Genomic DNA, 17,616 nt, shown 5'->3' on the forward strand with positions numbered 1-17,616 from the left:
CATCCTTCTTGAGTTTCATGTGGTTTGTGCATCTTGGGTAATTGAGCATTTGGGCTAATATCCACTTATCAATGAGTGCATACCATGTGTGTTTTTCTGTGATTGGGTTACCTCACCCAGGATGATATTTTCCAGTTTCATCCTAATGGGTACTATATAGCATTCTAAATCAATTTATATATACTTATAAATTATGAATTTTAATTTGAAATCTTTGGGTTAATCTTGATCTCTTTAGATTACACATTTTTTTTCTTGCAACGACCAAGATTGCATTTCCTGCACGTATTTATTCACATAGAGGAAACGAAAGTATGTACAGAAATTATGTTGGTTTTCTGTTGCTTTGCAAATACCATAAAATTCATGATGTATTATAGTGTAGGTACACCAGAAGTCTAGCTGACTTTCCTCCTCATAAGGCTGAAATCAAGGTGTCAGTCTCTTAGAATCTTATCTGAAGGCTTTGGGTAAATATTGTTTTCTAGGACCATTCAAATAATTAACACTATTTAGTTCCTTGTGGTTGTCGTACTATGGGTTCTGATTTCTTGTTGACCATCAACAGAGAGCTATTCACATTTCCATCTATCTCCTCCACCTTCAAGGGCAGCTATATCCTGATTAATACTTCAATGCTACCCACATTTGAAGGAGAGGATATTATAAGAGGATGAAAATCACTGGAGTCCGTTCTTAGAATTCTGCCTACTACAGATAGGTAGAGGTGTATTTATGATTCTGGAATTTCCCCAAGATGGTTATTGGTAAGGGACCTAACATAGGACCTAGCTTTATTTGATTATTTAATAGTGGCATACTTCTAAATTAATTAGTGACATGCATTTTCTATGGCTCTTTTAAAATCTGTTATCCTCTTTATGTTAAAGATTGTCTTGAAGGTCACCTTGAAATTGGTAAACAAAAATATTGATTTTTTTCTACATTCATTCGAAGATTATTAAAAATTTTATGAAGCACGTGATGGGTAACCTGATCCTTACTCCAAAGGCCCTTCCCTCCGCTGTGGCTGCAGGGAGGTGGAGTTGCTTACTGAGTCCTGCATGAGGGTGAAAGCAGCATGGGCTGAGATTACGATAAGTTTCACAAAGAATGTCCTTCCGAGTAACAGGGCTAAAGGTTCTGTAATAGTGCTCTTAGCCCACCGATTCTTGTATATTTTTATGCCTTTCCCAAGTCCTGTTCTACCAGCCATTTCCCAGTTGGCAATGCCAGCTCTTGGGAAACAAACAACTGAAAGTCTGGTTGCCATTTACCTCTGTTTGACTTTGGCTGTGGAAACCTAAAATAGCCATTGTATGCCCAGAAAAGTTGCTTTCCTCAGGTAAAATGACCACATGCACAGTAGTCACAGCTCTTATGTTCTCTCCTTGAAAAGCCACATTCATATCCTATGCCCTTACGAAAAGCCACCATGTGTGTTCCTCAGTTCATCTGTGCTGTATTTGGCTTTCATTCATTGGAGAAATAAATTCGAGGCAGGATCTCCATCTTTGTTGGGCTTTCTAATGACTAGATTACCCTCTGGCTGACACCACCATTTAAGGGGCCCTTTGACTGATCCATTTCCTTTATACTGGTACTTAATATGCGTCAAATTTGTGCCTTTTTTAAAGCTTATAGTCTTCCATTCAATATCGTTCCAATGTGTCTTTTAATGAGTCAGGCTCCTCTGACATCCCTCCCTATTCTCACCCCATAGCCCCCATACATGTAAAGTTACATTCAGCAGAGCAAAGTTTCTCAATACAGTCACATTCATACAGTGGCTCATTCAGAGAGTGCTGGGAATCGCCTGATGAAGGACAGGGGGCAGTGATGTCATAATCCCTTCTATGATTCTTTTGTGTGGATTCAACATCTACACTGATGCCCCTTGAAATAGTTTGACCTCTCAGCTCTGTGACCCCATCTGTTAATCACTTACCAGAATGAAGTGCCAGAAGAATGAAGAGACATTTTGAGTCTCTTGACTATTCACTATAAGTTGATGTCTAAGATAAAGAAATGGAAATTTCTATATCATTGAAACTTTTTCTATTTTTTTATTACTTATGAGTATGAATTTTCCTGTCATACTGTCGAGGTAAGAACTGTCATTATCCCTAATTGCTTGACTTCTAGATTACTTTTCAGCACAGAGGCAAGTCACTGGAAATTTTATGTGCATAGTGTACTCTTTTTCCAAAGCTCTATGTGAACAGAGTTCCAGGACCTAAAAGTTCAACCATGTTCTGCCCAGCTTAGGGTAGACTATGCTGTTCTCTCCCTTGGTGCTTATATTATACTTTCCAAAGTTCCTTAGTGTCTATTCTCCAGCCAAAATAAACCTTGGTGATTGTGTGGTGGAGGATCACCATTATTTTTTAAAAGAAGAAATTAGAGATTACCTTAGAAAACTTAAGAGACATGGTTTGTTTCTGGCTTACTTTCAAATTATGGTTCACTGAACTTTGTAGGTGACTTTGCCTGGCTTGCTCATTTATTCTGTTATATACAATATCATCGATTTCTCACCAATATTTTATTTCCTTCTTGAGTTTCAACAGAAATTCAATGTATCTTTAGTCTGTTAACTTCAGGAGCTCTTTCCCCCCTTCACATCAGTCTCCCAATCACATCAGGCTAGCCATCCATCTCTTTCTCCCTTGCCTACAAGCTACTGAATAGTGTTTTTAACAATGATGTGGCTTTTTAAAATTTTTGTTTTGTTTTCTTCTGTTTTGTCTTTAAAAGATTTAGCAGTTCTGTTGGTCCTTAGAACCATAATGGAATCTACATGTGGTTAGTCAGCCCATAGTTTTGATTTGGACCCCATACTCCTTGTTCATAACCTTTGCACTTGTGATTTCTCGTCTTAGCTCCTCCACTATACTAGAAAACTTCACTTTTTGTTATATGCAGTCTAGCGTGTGTTCATGGCCAAAGTTTAGACCCTGTAAAGATGCATGCTTTTATATTTTTATTTTGATTGATTATCACCAGTTTGGAGTTTTTTGGCTTACTCTGTTTAAAATATGGGGCTCTTGTTACATTGTAATCCCTTCCCTTGCCCCTATTTTACTTTCCTTCACAAGACATGTGTTTACTAGAAAAATATCTCTTGATTACTCATTTTATTATCTTCCTATTTCGTACAAAATCGGAGGTTCATGGCTGCTTAAATATGCAGCTAAATGTCACCTAGTGATTGATAAATTCTGAGATATGTTCATTAGGCATCGTAGCGTCTGCTTATACAACCCTTAGAAGGTGTATAAACCATCACGCCCTTAGGTTATATAATACGGCCTGTGACTCTAAGAGTACAAACCTGTACAATGTCTTTGTATCCTGCATATTGTCAGAAACTGTGATAAAATATAAGTATCTATGCATTTAAATTTATGCTCAAATGTTTTATATAAAATTAAAAAACAGTACTTTGAATAGGGCACATATCAGAAATGGAGCTTGGAGGTCCAGAGGCTTTTACGGGTGAGTCGGTAAGTAGTGAGTGACTGTGAAGGACGGGGACGTTGCTGTCCCCTACTGTGGAGGCTATAAACACTGTACACTTGACTACACTAAATTTATGTTTTCTTCTTTAAAGAACGTTAGCTTACTGAAACATTTTCATTTAAAAATGTTTAATTGTGTAGTAACATAGACTAAAAGCAAAGTACGTGTAACTATGCAAAACTGCTTTCTTTATATTCTAATTCTATAAGCTTTTTCTCTGTTTCATTTTGCCTTAATTTTTTTCTTGTTGAAAACTGAGACACACATGCAGTATTAGTTTAGGCCTGAACATGTTCAGGACCATCATTATCACCGTCTTCCTTCTTCATAGCTTGCATTCCTCAAGGATGAGGGCCGACATCAGTACAATAGAAGTGCCACTCCTATGATGCCAGCGTGGCCTTCTAGACTGTCCCCTGGGCACCTCCCAGTACTGTGCCGTAGTTACCTGTTTGGTGAGAAGCAGGAGTACAGTATGTAAATAGCAAAGCACATAAATCAGCAATATGGTACATTATTATTGCTAAGTATTATATATGATACATAATTGCTTGTGATACACTTTTCTGAGGCTAGCAGGACAATAGATTTGTTCATGCCAGCTTGATCACAAACAAATGAGGAATGTATCGCACTAAGATGTTACAGTGTTTACTACACTACTGTGCAATAGGAATTTTTGAGCCCCATTACAGTTTTATGAGATCACTGTAGATATATGGTTCATTGTTGACTGGTGTTATTATGTGGCATGTGACATGTGTATCTATACCATATATATATATATGTATATATAATAAGAATCGCAAAATACAAAATGAGATTTTTTTAAAACCTATTTTTAATGATGGTTCTTAAGTAATTTTTTCATCTTTATTAACTTGGGTATTTCTTATTTACATTTTGATTGTTATTCCCTTTCCCAGTTTTCAGGTCAACATCACCCTAACCTCTCCCCCTCCCCCTCTATTTGGGTGTTCCCCTCCCCATCCTCCCCCCATTGCCGCCCTCCCCCTAACAATCACGTTCACTGGGGGTTCAGTCTTGGCAGGACCCAGGGCTTCCCCTTCCACTGGTGCTCTTACTAGGATATTCATTGCTACCTATGAGGTCAGAGTCCAGGGTCAGTCCATGTATAGTCTTTAGGTAGTGGCTTAGTCCCTGGAAGCTCTGGTTGCTTGACATTGTTGTACATATGGGGTCTCGAGCCCCTTCAAGCTCTTCCAGTTCTTTCTCTGATTCCTTCAACAGGAGTCCCGTTCTCAGTTCAGTGGTTTGCTGCTGGCATTCGCCTCTGTATTTGCCATATTCTGGCTGTACCTCTCAGGAGAGATCTACATCCGGTTCCTGTCAGCCTGCACTTCTTTGCTTCATCCATCTTGTCTAATTGGGTGGCTGTATATGTATGGGCCACATGTGGGGCAGGCTCTGAATGGGTGTTCCTTCTGCCTCTGTTCTAAACTTTGCCTCCCTATTCCCTGCCAAGGGTATTCTTGTTCCCCTTTTAAAGAAGGAGTGAAGCATCCGCATTTTGGTCATCCTTCTTGAGTTTCATGTGTTCTGTGCATCTAGGGTATTTTGAGCATTTGGGCTGATATCCACTTATCAATGAGTGCATACCACGTGTGTTTTCTGTGATTGGGTTACCTCACTCAGGATGATATTTTCAAGTTCCATCCATTTGCCTATGAATTTCATAAAGTCATTGTTTTTGATAGCTGAGTAATATTCCATTGTGTAGATGTACCACATTTTCTGTATCCATTCCTCTGTTGAAGGGTATCTGGGTTCTTTCCATTTTCTGGCTATTATAAATAAGGCTGCGATGAACATAGTGGAGCACGTGTCTCTTTTATATGTTGAGGCATCCTTTGGGTATATGCCCAAGAGAGGTATAGCTGGGTCCTCAGGTAGTTCAATGTCCAATTTTCTGAGGAACCTCCAGACTGATTTCCAGAGAGGTTGTACCAGTCTGCAATCCCACCAACAATGGAGGAGTGTTCCTCTTTCTCCACATCCTCACCAGCATTTGCTGTCATCTGAGTTATTGATCTTAGCCATTCTGACTGGTGAGAGGTGAAATCTCAGGGTTGTTTTGATTTGCATTTCCCTTATGACTAAAGATGTTGAACATTTCTTTAGGTGTTTCTCAGCCATTCGGCATTCCTCAGCTGTGAATTCTTTGTTTAGCTCTGAACCCCATTTTTTAATAGGGTTATTTGTCTCCCTGCAGTCTAACTTCTTGAGTTCTTTGTATATTTTGGACAAAATGACGTTTTTAAGAAAAGTATTGTTATAGAGGTCTTAGAATAGATTCTAAGAGTTTGCAAAATTTAAGGAGTCAGTGGCATTGCTTTTCTTCTCAGTTGTTTTTATTAACGGCAATAGTTCAATATATCTTAATAGGGCTTGGCATATCATTCAATAAAACTCTTAAAATATATTTTTCATTGTTTAAAAGTTATTTTAAACAATGCCTCTGAAGTTGCAGGGAAACAGACTCTCTTTGGCTTTCTGAGTGCTAACCAAACTTGTAGAAATGCAAACGGTTTTTATGTGTACTTCAGAAAATTGATATTCCTGATAATTATATGTAAAATGTGAAACTTTATTCTACATCTGTCTTGTTGATCCTAAGAACTTATACAGTTTGCTTCCTCTCCTTTATTCTTACATGATGGGGATATATAGTCCCTCTAAAACTCAGGTTGGACTTGAATTACCAGTGGGACAGTACGAAGAGATGGGAATATTCAGAGGTAATTTCATGAAGGGGCTGTCATTATTGTGAATTATGTAAGGGAGAGTAATCATGAGAATGGAGTTGTGATTTTTTGAATAGTGATTTTTGATATATCGCTTCTATCTGTTATGTGTACTCATTTGTCTTGTAATATGTCTTAGTTACTTTTCTATTGCTGTGAATAGATACTATAAACAAGGCAATCTATAAAAGAAAACATTTACTGGGACTCATAGTTCCAAAGGGTTAGAATCTATGGTGGGTACTATTGCAGGCAAATAGATATGGCACTAGAACTGTAGGTGAGAACTTACGTCTAAGTTCACCTACACAATACACGCAAGCACAATACAGAAAGACAGATCACACACACACATACACACACACACACACACACACACACAGCGAGAGAGAGAGAGAGAGAGAGAGAGAGAGAGAGAGAGAGAGAGAAAGAGAGAGAGAGAGAGAGAAGCCTTTTGAAATCTAAAAGCCTAGTGTCTGGTCTCCTCCAACAAAGCTATACCTCCTAGTCCTTCCCAAATAGTTCCATAAAAAACACCACAATGTTTTAAAACACATGATAATGCAGCATGAAGGCCCTACCCTGGCATCAGCACATTGCATTTAGATTTATTTCTAGCCTTCCACTTTTAGAGAGAGAGAGAGAGAGAGAGAGAGAGAGAGAGAGAGAGAGAGAGAGAGAGAGAGAAATGTAGATATAACTTTTTAAATCATATAAAACCACTATGGAAAACATACCAATGGGCAATCCAATGCTGAGTCAAGAATTGAAGGGTGAGAAAACAAAGGTCAGGAAATATTATCTTCAGATTCCAACAAAGAAAAAAAGAAGGCCTGACTATAACCGTCAAGAGTTCCAGGAAGTGGTTGGATGAAAAAAATCAGAAAGAAGAAACTGAGATGCAAAGCAAGGTATGCAAAACCTATGAGGCACTGGAGAGGTGGCTGGGTGGTAAAGAAAGAGCACTGGGTGCTAGAGGAGATGACGAACACAAGACAAGCTCACAACACATGGTCTTGGGGTTCTGGTATACTGATTATAAGAGGTCCTTAAGGAAATTGGCCAATGAGGAAAAAATGAGAGAAAGAGTAAAAGTCCAAGCTGTATAAGAGCTTGCATGTAGCTGGTTATGACAACATACACCTGTAGTCCCGGTGTGTAAAAAACTGAGGATGAAGAATTCCAGACCACCTTGGGACTGCAGTGTGAGAATCCACCTCAAACACGTATAGTGTTTTTTCCAATAATGTTCAAAGTAACATGATAGTCTAAGGGATCCTAATAACAAAAACATGGTACGGACACAAAAACAGAAATACAGATTAATGGAATGGAATGTAAGAACTTAGTATAAACCATAGACTTCTAGGTATCTGATTTTTTTTATTTACTTTAATTTTATTGAGTGTATCGGGGAAGAAGGAAAATGGGTCAAAAGGGAGGGAGGGTCAGGAGGGAGGGAGGGAGGGAGGGCCATCTTTTCCTCCAATAGGTATCTGATTCTTGATAGAAGGTGCCAATATCATACTAGAGAAAGGTGGCCTTTTCATCAAATGGTGCTGAGATAACAGGATATACACACGTACATGACCGAAACTAGATTGTTAAAATAAAAATCAGTTCAAAATGGACTGAGGTTAGGAGTACTCATACTTCAAACAACAAAACTGCTAGAGGAAACAGAGAGAAAACAATTCAAGACACAGTAAGAGGACCCCCAGAGCTCAAAAATTAATGAGAATTGACAAGTAGATCACATGAAATTTAAAAACTCCTTCCCAGTAAAGGATACAATTGGCAGAGTATAGACATGGTCTACAGAATATGCAGATGTTTGCCAACTATTTCTGATGAGTATTTTTTGTACTTAACACACAACAACAACAACAACAACAACAACAACAACATCATCAACATAAAAGTGCTGGAAGAACAAGTTATCCAATTTAAAAAGGGCAGATGAAATAAACAGACATTCTCAAAAGACACACAAATGGTCACTAATTACAGTGAAAAATGTCAACATCAGTTATCAGGAAAATCAAACCAAAACTGCATTGGGATTTCAAGTCATCCCCATCCGAATGGATGTCATTAAGAAAACAGCTGCATGTAGTGGTACATCTCTTTAATCTCAGCAACTTGGGGAGGGGGATGCCGAAGCAGGTGTATCTCTGTGAGTTCAAGGCCAGCTTGGTCTACATAGCAACGTCCAGATCTGCCAGTGCTACATTGTAAATAAGTAAACAAACAGGTAAACACATAAACAGCAAGCAAATATCAACAAATGTTTGTACGAAAGGGGGAGAAAAGGAAGTCTTTATACTGCTGGTGGAAATATAGATTCACACGGCCACCATGGAAATCAGTATGTAGTTTCTTCAAGAATAATAGAATAATAATAATGTTAAAAAAATTTTCACCTTTATAACTATGGTTTCTCTCTCTCCTACTTCTGTTTAGAGGAGTAGAAACGAATTCGTTTATAGTCAGAAATTTAAAATGCAGTAAGTCATCCGTGTTAATTGGAAGCTTGTCTTCCCCAATCAAGGAGGAGCCCCCTCAAGAGTACACATAAGGAAACAAGAGGTTAGACTAGAACCAAAGGAGCTTTCCATTTGAGGAATCACTGTGGTTGTGTCTCCCCATCCTCATGGCCATCGTCCTCTCGTTTTTCAATGATCTCTCCCCCTCTCTCTCTCTCTCTCTCTCTCTCTCTCTCTCCCCCCCCCCCCCCCCCGCCCACAGGTCTTAGGTGTTGTTGTTCCCCTAGATTCCATCTGTGACTTTGAACTGTATTTCATCTATGGACTGGGTCATATACCTCCAGGAAGTTCATGTTCGTAATTACTCGTGTGGTATCTTTTCCTTCACATTTTAGATCCTCCTTCCCACTTACGGTGAGTGTCAGCTCATCCTATTTGCCCCCAGAGTCATGTGTATTTCCTTCTATTACAGCATTCTGCACATTGAGACATTTATTCTTTTCATTTCATTAAGTCCGTAGCATTTTGAAGTTATACCATTTTTCACTACGTATTCCCTAAGATTTGCCACGTGGAATGTGGTAATCAGCCCTTACTTTTTCCTCATATATGGGCGTGTGGATCCTTGCTGGATGTTATGAATGTTATTCAGGTCTTTTTCAAATAACCCTTATCATTTTCATTGGCTTGAGAAATTATGCCCTGTTCACAAGTCTACAATAAAGACTGTCAAGCTTTGAACTTTAAGTTAGTGTGTCAGAATATCATAAAACAGTAAGGTGGGAAGAGAATTAGGATTTCCCAGCTCTCAGAAGGCACTTCATTAGCCCTGTTTTTACCATATGCTCAGTACTCAGCGCCTTCGGCATTGCCAACCATGTCTGAAGTTTGGGGCATAAAAACGCAAAATAAATAGCAAACAGAAAGACTCCATAAAACTCAGGGATCTTTGTCTTCAATTTATTTCTGGTGTTTCATTTTAGTATATCATTTAGTGATTTTCATCAATTTCTGATTTTTTTCTCTGTAGATATTCAGTTACCATCTCAAAGAGCATCATCAGTGGTGGAAGAATAGTGATTATATTAGGTGACAAAGTAGTGTGGGTGATTATTGTGAATACTGAAGGTGACATTATTCATCTGGAAGATAAACAGAACAAGTCACACAAAAAATTGTGTTATACACTTTTTCCAGCTGTACTGTGATTGGAGTCGTTCTGTATATTGTCAGCACAAGCCCCATTTAGTGCTCAGAGAGGACATTTGTATCAACTATCACAATGTGATGATTGCTACAGCTTGCCCAGAGCAAAACTTGTGGTAATAAAACCTTCTAGATTGGAACATAGTGATGTCATTTGTGTTACTGGCTGTCTACGTTGTCTCTGTACTGTGTCTACCCTAAGCAAACGGATCTCAGTTTGGGGGCCTCAGTAAGCTCTGTCTTTGGATATTGCTGAATGGTGGCACCAATTCTTTAAGAGTGTATCAGCGAGCAGTGGAGTTGAGATTTTAAGCAACCCAAGGCATTGGATTAAAATGGTTTCTATCTTCTGACTTTGTATTGAACTCACTTTGAGAGATGCCTGTCTGCGACACTGATATTAGTTTTATAGACTCAGTGAGTTGCTTGGCTTGTGGATTCTAGTGCCTCCTACAATTGTATTAAATAAGGAAAATGTGCTGATCATGGTACTCAAGAAAATATGAAAAAGTCTCAAAGAGCAGTGACTGTGCCCATCTCACAAACGTTCAGAACACTTCAGCAAATAACTTGTGAGATTGCTCTAAGAAGTGGCTATGCAGAAGGCTACATACATCTCTATAAATTCCAGTGGTGTTTCTAGAGTTTTCCATTTTAAATTCATAGAGTCATCCCTGGGAATAGCCTTTGTCTTGGTTGTGGAGATGAATCACTAATAAGAAAGAATAGAAAATAAGGTAAGTGTGAGGAATAAAAGTCCTATATCTGTTATCTCATCTCATCTCGTATTATGTCATGATACCCATCCATATATATAACATATATTACACACTATATATTACAAACAAAAACAAAAACATAAAAGATAAACATCTTAACACAGTAGCTCATGAAATTCATAAATGTCTATATTAAAAAATAAGCACATGTGCTATGTGTACTTCATTCAGTGCATACTGTTTGTTGTTTCATTGTACTCATTTCTTTTTTTTTTTTTTTTTTTTTTTTTGGAGCTGGGGACCGAACTCAGGTCCTTGTGCTTGCTAGCAAGCGCTCTACCACTGAGCTAAATCCCCAAGCCCCTCATTTTTTTACATATCTATTTTGGTGTGTTTCTACCTGTTTTTAAGTGTTTCAGTTATTGGGTATGTTTTGGGGTATAGATTGCTCATATATGTGTTATGTTTCTCAGTATACATTGTTCACATATGGGGTATGTTTTAGGGTATAGGTTGTTCATGTATGAGGTATGTTTGGGGTGTAGGTTGTTCATGTATGAGGTATGTTTGGGGTGTAAGTTGTTTATGTATGTGTGCATTTGGGAGTATAGGTTATTTATGTATGAGGCATGTTTTGGGTGTAGCTTGTTCCTGTATGTATGTGTATGTTTGGGAGTATAGGCTGTTCATGTATAGGGTATATTTTTGGGGTAAGCTTGACGTCTTGGGATGAAGCTTATTTCCTTTTTCCTTTTTATTTTCAAATTTTCTTGTTCACCTATGTGTTAATTTAATCGAACTGTTTCTTTTTGAATACTAATGTTCAAAGGGATCGAGGGGTAAGAATGGTTACAGCCATTTAATTGTTTTTGTAGTAAGTTTGTTATTTGAATGTTCTTAAAGCTTTAGCATTTTTTGTCCATTAGCGATGGCAGTAGCATTGTAAATAACCATACTACACTTCTCAAATAACCAGAGCTCCTGGCCAACCCTTCTTCCTATTGTCCCCTGGCCTAGCAACAGAGTTATGTGTATCTTTGCTACTGATGCTCATGCTCTGCTAGCCATTCCCATCTTGTCAGGGATTTTTATATCCAAGAGGATTGTTTTTCAATTAACTTTCACATGCTCTGATGTGAGTTTCATGTTAACGTAGGCTCACTTGTTCCCCCAGTCTTTGTTACTGAGATATAATAAATTACTTGTGACTAAAAGTCATCTTGACATTCCCATCTATATAACATAAATGTCTAAGAGAACAATTCTTTTAGGTGGTGTGATCGCTAGGTAGTCCCTGGTTCTCTAGTTGGACAAAGCTTCAACTTACTCAGGAATTCCGAGCCACTCTACCTTCAGGAGTCACTGGGAAACTAAATATACACAAAGATCAAGGTCCTACCCAGGACTTACTAGGTCACAATTTCTGGATAACTTGTATCAACAGGAAAGTCTGAGAAACTTGAAACCAGTGAGGCTACATGCAGAGCCTAAGGATGTGTTTCTGCATTTTGCTGTGCAGGCAAGATTTATGGATGTATTGAGTCGATAGTATTTATTTGTTTCTAATGCTACCCAATTAAAAGAACACAAGAAAGGCTGGGCATGGTGATGACCTTCTTTAATCCCAGCGTTGGGAAGTAGGTGATTCTCCATGAGTTTCAGGCCAGCTTGGTCTACATTCAAGTTCTAGAACAGCTAGAGCTCCATTGAGAGACCTTGTATCAAAACAAACAAACAAACAAACAAACAAACAAAAAACAAGCAAACAAGCAAACAACAGAAGCAGCTAAGTGTTTTGGTTCACACATTTAATCCCAACACCCAGAAGACAAGTGGCAGAGGTAGGCGGGTCTCTATGAGTTAAAAAGACCTTGTTCACGTTTAACTTGCTTGCCAGTATTTTAAGCTAAAATGTAAGGAGTCAGAGGCAGAGCTGTCATTTCCCTAACTCGTCCAGCTGGCAAATGGCGGTGTATGTGCTGACGTCTCTCCTCCCGTGTTTCCCATATCATGAGCAGTCCCTCAGGGAGGTTTCTGAAGAGAGCTGTGTCATACCGTAATGTCTATGTTTCAAATCTATATTAAAACACTGTACTATCTACATTGAATCTTAGAAGACATTCTAAAATAGACTGTGGAATCCCATTGTCCCAGAAATGTTTCGAAGGAATCATTCGGTCACTCTGTTTTTCTGTCATGGGACAGCTGAAAGAGAAAAAGCAAAGGATTAGCACACTTGTAAAGAATTCTTCATCCTATGTTTCTTTGTCTTTAAGGACAATGTAGTTATTGAATATGCATGAATTTCTCACCTTTCGCTGAGTGGTTCTGCTTTGTGCCACTGCACATAACATAGTCCCCATGTGCTTTATCATAATAAGTTTTTCCCTTTAACTTTAAGATAATTGATCAATTTACCTTCACATATTTATTAGCAACCTAGTTTGAACTGCTTCTCCATGTCCTTTCAACTTGTTCCCAAATGCAGGTGAAGGGTTAGTTGCTTTACTGCCCCTCCTGTCCCATCTCAGTCTGGGACTTCTAAGGAAAGGCAAAACTGTGGTGAGGATGTCTGCAAAGGTGGAAATGCTTAATGTGCTGGTGAATTAATGCAGCTCTCCTAGGAAGATTGTTGTACTCTGATAAATATTGAAACATAATCTTCACATGTAGGCTAATATTTTTAAAAATATTACTTAACACTCCTAGAGATTCGTATGTTTTTAGTGCTGGGACAGAAAGAAGTCAGGGCCTCATGCTAGAGAAGTGCTCCCAACACTGAGCTACATGCCCAATTCTGAGGACATTTTTTTTCTTTTTTTTTTTGAGAAAAATGCTATCCAAAGTCTTATGGCTGGAAAAGGGCAGCAGATAAACTATGTAATAGGTTTAAACATGAGCACAAAACAAGAGATTATATCCTTTACCGCCACCATGACACCGAGGGCATGCTGATTTGGGCTCACCACCGGAAGAGAATACTAGTTTGCTGTTGGACTTAAACAAAGACTGTAGTGGGTGAGATTACAGTCTTCCCACCAGCAGGACTAATTCCATCTGAAATAGTGTCTATAGTGCTTAATTATGGTATCTGTCAATAACCTTGTAACTTTGACTTAACAAGTAGCCATCTAGATGGGTGTCTTCTCTTAACAACAGAAATACCCAGATTCTGCGAAATGCAAAAAAAAACTTTATTTTACCATTCCAACTGCTTTCTAATATTGAATCTTTAAGAAGAAATTAGTGTTCCTTTTCCTTTTTGATATTCCCATTCATGTTTTTACCAGAAGTTCAGAGAGTTTCACAATGAGCAGAACCATGTGCTGGGGGAGGGGGACACACGCCATTGCTAGGAGTTGCCCTGTAAAATCAGTGCATGGCATAGAGGGAGAACAGAATACAATCTGCCAATGTTTTTTTTTTCTACTTTCTGCTTTTTTTAGCACCCTCTATTTTAATGTCCATTTGGACCTGGGGAAATGTTTCTATATCGTCAAAGGTAAAACCTTCCAGCACTTACTAAGATCCAAGTATGACTTAAGTGTTCTGCTTAAAGTATATAATTTATTCTTAACATTAAGGGAGACATTATCATCCAGTTTCATAGAAGGTGAAATTGTGGCTTACAGAGGATGGCCAAAGTGCCCAGAGCTGTATCCCAAGTTAATGGCAGAAGCTGGATGTGAACCCAGGTCTGAATATGTAGAAAACATTGCTGTTACTCACCCTCTCCAATATCAACTGTTCATGTGGCTTATTGGGATGTTAGGTGTATCATTTTACACACTTTGGGTAAGTGTAAATTTACTCACCATGTTACTCGGGAGAGAACAACAGAAGAGGAAAAGAAAGGAATCACATCAAGTTGGAATGCTTAAATTTGGAGTCAACTTGTTTATTGGAGATCTTAGTTAATTGTATATGCCATGAAGTATTGAGGGAGTTACACTGTGCATTTGAACTTAGTTTCTTTTGTGAAATAAGAATGAAAGCAGCAATGGCTGTGGTATATTTAGTAAATGGTCTTCACTAGTCAGGGTGCAAGTGACCATAGAATAATTTACATTTTAAAAAGAAATTTTGGGTTGGGGATTTAGCTCAGTGGTAGAGCGCTTACCTAACAAGCGCAAGGCCCTGGGTTCAGTCCCCAGCTCCGAAAAAAAAAGAAAAGAAAAAAAAAGAAATTTTGCCAAAGTTGTCACAGATGATGCTGTCATGGAAGTTAAGTTCATTTACCTCCTCCTCTTTCCACCTGTTGGCTTAGGTCATTCGTGAAGTTCATTCACCTTTTAGACAATAACAATAATGGTAGCATTTAATTCATTGTGTACTGTGAACTCTAGTTAGCTCAGTAGCTAAACACATAGATTAAATGCTAGATCACCTACTTCTTTTTCTAATATATACCTTTTAAAATTCCTGTAGTTATAATTCAAATATATTTTCCACAGACAAAGTCATTTTTAAAATTCGATAGCCCATTTATTTTACCACTCTTAGTTAAGTGTCTTCTAGCCTGAGGTTCTGTGACATGTTATAACATTGTGAAGCAAATGTCTGCTTTTAATACCTTTCTATGTCTATGAAAATGTCCTCTGAATAAGGCATGTCAGCAATCAAGTTTAGAAATTATTATTGAATAATTTTAGCATTCTCTTTTATCAGCAGTATGCTCGGACAGTGCCTATGTGTGGGTTTTAACACTAAACCTGAGGAAAGTCCCAGTGTGGTGCTTCTCTTCCATTAGATGAGAGCATTGTGAACTCAGACATTAAAGTTTGCTTAAGGTCCAAGTTTAAATTCATTGAAAGCATGTGCCGTTGAGAATACTGAAGTAGTTTGTTTCCACAGACCAACAGTGACTGGAAGTCACCGGTCAGCTTGCTGCTGGAGAGGTCTAGAGAGGAAAAGGTTTGCCTTGGCCCACCACATGTTTTACAAATACCGTCCTAAAGCTGACTGCTAGTTGTCATCTCGGAACAGCATTTTCCTTCCTTAAGTCAAGCTCCATTATAAAGGTGCTCTGATGTCTCTGCTCATGTTTGTTTAAGAGAGTAATCAGGAGTTCAAGATTTGGGGACAGACAGGCTCCTTATTCTATTATCTGCTAATTATGTACAAGTAGTACATAATCCACCAAAACTATAGTATATACTGAACATCTTTTCCCGCCTCTCTGCTCACCACCAAGTTCCGTAAGTACAAATTCTTCATATAGTGTGGGGAGTAACCTTGTTCCTCAAGCAATCAGATGGGTTTTTTTGTTTTTTTGTTTTTTGTTTTTGTTTGTTTTTGGAACACTCACCAGACATGGCTGAAGTCGGGGTGTATTTACCATTTATTTCCTCCTTCCTCCTCCATTTCCCCCACCTCCCTCTCCCTGTCTCCATTGTTTGCCTCCCTTCTTCTCTCCCTCCTACGTTCATCATCATCTCCTGTTTTCATTCTGATACCCACATTCCCCTTTTCTTCCTCATCTCCCTCTATTCCTTATACCCCTCCCCTTCTTCCTCCTTCTCCTCTTCTCTCCCCTCCCCTCAACTCCTCCCCCTCCTCTTCCTTGTGGCCTGCTTTGTCAACCCTCAGAGGATTTCATTTAAATCAACTCGAGGTCCCATCTCTTTTCACCTCCTCCTTCAGATCTCCTGTGATTACTGAGTGTGAATCCCTCTGACATTCTTTCAGTCATTAAACACTCTAAACCAACTCCCTACATGGTTTGTAAAAATCTGTTTCTTGTACTCAGAACACTGTTTATATATCCTGTTCACATGGCTAACTCCACCCTGTCCAGTCTTAGGCTTTCTCTTAAGTACACAATATAGATTCTCTAGTCACAGTCACCCACAGTAGTGATTTTAAAAATGCCTTCCACACACTTTCTCATTGTATGCATTAGGTTTTTGCTTAATTATATGAATTTCTGCACTTTGCCCCCTAGAATATCCACATTGGTTTTGTTTTGTATATGTCGCCCGAGAAGTAGTTATTGAGGAGGTACTTAGTAAATCCTTGTTGAATTATGATTTATTTCTGTAATTTTTTTAAAGTCTTAGTTTGCTCATCTGAAAAATGGATAGAAATTCTTATATGTAGATTTATTGTGAATTAAACGGCATTAAAATATGTGACATAATTCTTGACAAATGGTACTGTCATCATCATCAGAAACATAATCAACAATGCTTGTGCCCAATCTATGTATAAAAGACTGCTAATATGTATAAAACATACTTTAATAAAAGACCTTCGCTAGGCTTTTGTTTCACCCAGACTTCCCTGGATGTATATTTTTAACATTAATCCCCACTTCAAGAATATAAAAATGAGACGTTGTATCAGTGATATGAACTGCCTTCAGCTGTGCATTGTCAGAATTGCCCAAGCCACAGTGTACATTCAACAGGGTAATTACTTTGGGTCCTAATTGTCTAGACAGCCCTCCCTCCCCTCTAGCCAACTGGCATTGAAAACCAAGTACTGCTTTTGTGTGTGCACACAATCGGGCTGTAAAATCCTATTATCCCCATTTCCACGCCCCTGTGGCTGCTGGCCTGCTTTTGAAGCCTCTTACTGGGGGTTGAGGGGGTGTAGAAGAAGAAAAGAAAGAAAGAATGAGGGAAAAAGAAAGCTTTCTAGGTAACTCAAAGGTTTATTTCTAATCTCATTGTGCTCAGGTAATGTAAAAGGTGGGAGGGCACATCCGTGACTTTCCTATACCTTCAACTAGAGTCCGTCCCATGATACTTGTGGGAAAGCGCATGAAAAATTTTGGAGGGGGGGGTGCAGCTAGAAATACTTCTGTGTGGAGTTTGAAATGAAGTTGGATTTAACTCTGTTCTGATGTTCACAAAATAGAGCAAGATCAACTTTTTTACTTGAGTCCTCTGTTCTGAACACACAGGCTGCTTAAAA

General features: G+C 38.6%; 1 protein-coding gene and 1 long non-coding RNA gene across 15 annotated transcripts in view; both read left to right on the plus strand.

Moving 5' to 3' along the window:
* Macrod2 (mono-ADP ribosylhydrolase 2) overlaps positions 1–17,616 on the plus strand; it is a 2,026,216-nt gene that overhangs the window by 245,978 nt on the left and 1,762,622 nt on the right.
* Positions 1,852–10,123, plus strand: LOC102548513 (uncharacterized). 5 transcript variants are annotated; one of them, NR_190485.1, is given in 4 exon segments: positions 1,852–2,107; positions 3,454–3,506; positions 9,036–9,187; positions 9,804–10,123. It is a non-coding gene; the product is annotated as an uncharacterized LOC102548513 (long non-coding RNA).

The sequence above is a fragment of the Rattus norvegicus genome, chromosome 3 (genome assembly GCF_021556685.1).
Source record: "Rattus norvegicus strain SHRSP/BbbUtx chromosome 3, alternate assembly SHRSP_T2T, whole genome shotgun sequence".
Taxonomy (NCBI): Eukaryota; Metazoa; Chordata; class Mammalia; order Rodentia; family Muridae; genus Rattus; species Rattus norvegicus.